At 43.0% G+C, this 4,936-nt stretch overlaps 1 long non-coding RNA gene across 1 annotated transcript; it reads right to left on the bottom strand.

Annotated features, from left to right (window-relative positions):
• Positions 1 to 3,572: 3,572 nt before the first annotated feature.
• LOC132592270 (uncharacterized) lies at positions 3,573 to 4,333 on the bottom strand. Its single transcript, XR_009557717.2, has 3 exons — positions 4,198 to 4,333; positions 3,954 to 4,080; positions 3,573 to 3,799 (listed from the first exon to the last, which is right to left on the bottom strand). It is a non-coding gene; the product is annotated as an uncharacterized LOC132592270 (long non-coding RNA).
• Positions 4,334 to 4,936: the final 603 nt, after the last annotated feature.

Genomic DNA, 4,936 nt, shown 5'->3' with positions numbered 1-4,936 from the left:
ATATCTAAACATCTTTTTCAATTTGTTATATAAACTTTCCCAAAATCTTTTAACTTTTTCGCATGTCCACCACATATGATAAAATTCACCATCTTTCTCTTTACATTTCCAGCAACTTTTGTCACTCATTCTATACATTTTAGCTAATTTAACTGGAGTTAAATACCATCTATACATCATCTTATATACATTTTCTTTCAAGGCAGTACATGCTGTAAATCTTAAAGTTTGATTCCATAGTTTCAACCACGCATCATATTCAATATTATGCCCCAAATCTTTTGCCCATTTAATCATCACTTCTTTTGTCAACTCATCTTTTGTATACCACTCCAACAACAAATCATACATCTTTGCCAAAAGCTTTGTTTTGCCTTCTAGCACTTCTATTTGAAATTTGGATCTTTTATCCTCAAAACCTATTTTTCTATCTTCTTTAAGCACATCATTTATTTGATGGTATTCTATCCGTCCTGTTAATACTCCTTTAATGTCATCAAAAGGTTTTAAACTCCATCCTTTTTCCGTTTTCGTCAAGATTTCCTCATACGTGGCCCGCCTCTTCTCCATATTTACTTTCTTAACTGTTAATACCTCTGCTGTTGAGTCATTCCTGCATCTTTCACTGTAATCTATCTAGTGTATATCCATAATTTCCAAAGTTCACATTACTTTGCAAATGTTGGTTATATTTCTGCTACTGTTTTCAGCTGCTTACTGTGGTCTCCCAAATAGGTTACAAAATCATTCCAGTCTCTTGTAGAAATATGGTCTTCCTGATTGCTGATCCGTCCCGCCAGCTTAGCCATTTCCGCATGCTCCATCAACTTGGTCTGCACTTCTTCTCTGGTCGGTCCTTTGTCTTCTTTCCACCTCTGGGCTAGGAGCATCCATGTTCCATGCATAAACAGTCTCTTGTTATCTCTTGGTAGTTCAGCACTTGTCATTCCTAATAAAAAAATCTTCTGGTATTTTAACAAACTTCTTCTTAAACTTTTTTTTCATTTCGTTATATATCATTTCCCATAATTTCTTTACCACCCCACATATCCACCACATGTAATAAAATGTACCTTCCTCCTTCTTACATTTCCAATACATGTTTCAACCTGTTCTGTACATTTTTGCTAGTTTGCCGGGTGTCAGGTCCCAATGATACAAATTTTTCATGTAATTTTCCTTCAACATACAGCAAGCTGTAAATTTTAAAATTTCCTTCCATAACTTTTCCCATTGTGAAAACTGTATATATTATAACCAAAATCTCTTGCCCAGTGTATCATTACAGATTTAACTTCTTCATCTTTAGTATACCATTCTAAAATCAATTTATACATTTTAGATAGTAATTTCACATTATTTTCCAACATATCTTTTTTGAATTTTGATATCTCTGTACTAAAGCCATATTTTTAATCAAGTTTCAAAACATCATTTAATTGATAATACGAAAACCAATCTGTTAGTAAATCTCTGATATCTTCAAACTTCTTCAACTTTTTTAAAAATTAAAATAAACTTTATTGGGATTCAAATTAACAAACACACTAAAGAAACAATAAGACAGAAATAATAACATACAAAATCATATATAAATAATAATGATAATAAAACATAAAAAATAATATCATACAACTTCAAATATAAATAATAATAATAATAATAATAATAATAATAATAATAATAAAGAAATCACAAACAAACAAAAAACCCAAAAATCATACATTCAGATATTCATTCATATCCAAAAGCAAAATAATCAAAATACATTTCAACTATATTCTTAATTTTCTATTTGCCTTACACCTTTATTTATTCCCCTATATCTCCTCCTCCCCCCCCCCTGTTAAAAGGTAAAGGGACCCCTGACCATAAGGTCCAGTCGTGACCGACTCTGGGATTGCGCGCTCATCTCGCATTATTGGCTGAGGGAGCCGGCATATAGCTTCCAGGTCATGTGGCCAGCATGACAAAGCCGCTTCTGGCAAACCAGAGCAGCACATGGAAACGCCGTTTACCTTCCCGCTGTAGCGGTTCCTATTTATCTACTTGCATTTTGACGTGCTTTCGAACTGCTAGGTTGGCAGGAGCTGGGACCAAGCAACGGGAGCTCACCCCATCACAGCACAGGGATTTGAACTGCCGACCTTCTGATCAGCAAGCCCTAGGCTCAGTGTTTTAACCCACAGCGCCACCTGGGTCCCCCCCCTTGTTAGACTGCCACTTATCTCCCTCTCAGGTTCTTTAATTACTGTAATCTGGTACTGCTTCCCCTCAATCCTATATATATATATATATATATATATATATATATATATATATATATATACCCTGTTTCTCATATTTTAAGACATACCCATAAAATAAGCCATAGCAGGATTTTTAAGCATTCAAGGAATATAAGCCATACCCCGAAAATAAGACATAGTGATAGGCACAGCAGCAATGCTGGCCGCGGCAGGAGGAGGAGGAAAAAAAATAAGACATCCCTTGAAAATAAGCCATAGTGTTGTTTTTTTGAGGAAAAAATAAATATAAGACATGTCTTATAATATGAGAAACACGGTATATATCCTACTAGCTGGCCCTGCACGCGTTGCTGTGCGTTAGTCTGTCAAATGGAGGGTAATAGGCCCCCTTCAGATCCCCCTGAGCCTCAGATTCCCCCTGTTTTTCAGGATCTCATGGCAGAGGCAGGGTTTGTGGGTGTGGCACATTGTTGTGACTGCCCCCACGTGTCCCGATCCATGATCTATTCTGTTTGTCCCCCCCCCTCCGTGACCGGCGTATCTCATGACGTTTTGAAGGATGGTATTTATTTTTGTGTTGTGGTTATTTGGTGGGGGGTAGTGGTGCTAAATTTTAAAGTAAAAACCCCTTGCCGTGCCCCCAAGTGCGTTGCTGTGGGTTCCCCCCCTCGGGCCTAGTGGGGGCATGGCAGGGGCCTACATAAAACAATGTGCTTGTCCTCTCCCCACCCCAGGCCTAGTGGGGGCCTGGCGGCCTGGCAGGGGCCTACATAAAACAAAGGCCGTGCTGCGGCCTGCGACCCGGGCGGTCACCCTTCCCCCCCGGGCCTAGTGGGGGCCTGGCAGACTGGCAGGGGGCTACATAAAACAAAGGCCGTGCTGCAGCCTGCGATCTGGGCACTCCCCCTCTCCCCCCTGGGCCTAGTGGGGGGCCTGGCAGGGGGCTACATAAAACAAAGGCCGTGCTGCGACCTGCGAGCCTAGCAGCCTCGCAGGGGCCTAGGGGTCTGATAATGGCCGCCTTGGTGGTTTCAGTTGCTTGGTTGATGATGTCATTATTTGGTTTGTGGGTGTAGTGTAGATTTCACAGGAAGGGAGGAATTCCACTTGAGGGCACTGTTTTACTTTGTGGAAAAGCAGGTTTATACCTGCCCAGGTGTGAAATTTGAGGGTTTTTTTTTTCTAACAACTCTCGGGGAGTGGCCTGGATCGTTGTGTCAAAATTTCAGGACGATCGGTCAAGCGGTTACGGAGAAAAGTGGAACACACACTTTCACGATTTTTACATTTATATATATATATATATAAGTTATCCCCAATAGGAAAGATTCAGGGTTTTTCTTTATATTATATTTGAGTATTTTTTTGATTTCTTCAAATACTTGATTCCAAAAATTATTTATTTCCCCACAGTGCCACCACGCATGTATAAATGTTCCCGTCTCTTTACAGGTTGCCTCCCCTGTCTACCACGTACCTCCTTGAGGTCTACAGAGTCCCAGAAGGTGTCGCTCTTTTCTGCTTCATGAGCCGATATCCATTTTGGGGAACTGCAGAGGAAGAGGGAGAAGCCCTGTCAGCAATGCTGGGAAGAGGGGACAGACTTCCCAGAATCCTCTGCAACCTGGCCTGACTCTACAAGGATCTCTTTGGCCACTCTGGCTTCCCTGCCTGGGCTTCCCTCCTCCTCTGTCTGCTACGTACCACAGCTGTTAGGTCTCCGGAGTCCCCCCAGGAGTCAAAGCCGGCATCTCTGAGGGTCAAGGGGGTTCCTGCCGCTTTGGGTCCTCAAGAAAGGGACCTGATTGTCCCCGATATCGCTTTCGAGCAACTGCGGAGGAAGAGGGAAAAGCAGGGTCAGGTCAGGTTTTACTTGTGCAAATAAAACCATGATGGAACGGAGGCCAAGGCACAAGGGGGTCTTGTGGGGATTCTTTTTCACACTGACCTGTGAGAAAAGGAAACAATTCACCTCCAGATTCTAGGAAACTGCCATGATCATCAATCAATCAATCGTTGATTAATAAGTTAATTCCGTATGCCGTCCTTCATCTGAAGCTCTCAGGCCTGAGCCGCGTGCCGAGCGGCCTCCTCTCCGCCTGCACCCCGCAGCAGGTGCTTGTTCTTGGTGGTGTATTTTTGAAGACATTGCAGACCCAGGAGACAATGGTACGGAGCCTGAGGCAAGTGGGGGGTCCTCGGGGGCCTCTTTTCCCCTTAGACCTGTGAGAAAAATAAACAATTCACCTCCAGATTATGAGAAACTGCAATGATCATTAATCAATCAAATATCCCCCCACCCCGGCGGATTGGTGCAAGCCTCTCAACTCCTCCTCACCTTCATTCAGCCTCCCAACTCCTCCTCACCTTGGTTCAGGGTGGACACAGTTGCAGTGCTGGCGAATGCACCACCTGAGCCACGTGCCAAGCGGCTTCCTCTCTGCCTGTACCCCGTTGCAGGTGCTTGTTTTTGATGGTGTTTTTTCGAAGACATTGCGGACCCAGGAGACAACGGTACGGAGCCTGAGGCAAGTGGGGGTCTTCTGGGGGTTATTTTCCCCGCAGACCTGTGACAAAAGTGAACAACTCACCTCCAGATTCTGAGAAACTGCCATGCTCATTAATCAATCAAATTCCACCCCACCCCCACCCCCAGTGGATCAGTGCAAGCCTCACAACTCCTCCTC

This window comes from Zootoca vivipara, chromosome 6 (assembly GCF_965207765.1).
Source record: "Zootoca vivipara chromosome 6, rZooViv2.hap1.1, whole genome shotgun sequence".
Lineage (NCBI taxonomy): Eukaryota > Metazoa > Chordata > Lepidosauria > Squamata > Lacertidae > Zootoca > Zootoca vivipara.
Note: the sequence above shows the minus strand (reverse complement) of the source record. Positions and strands in the feature narration are given on the sequence as shown.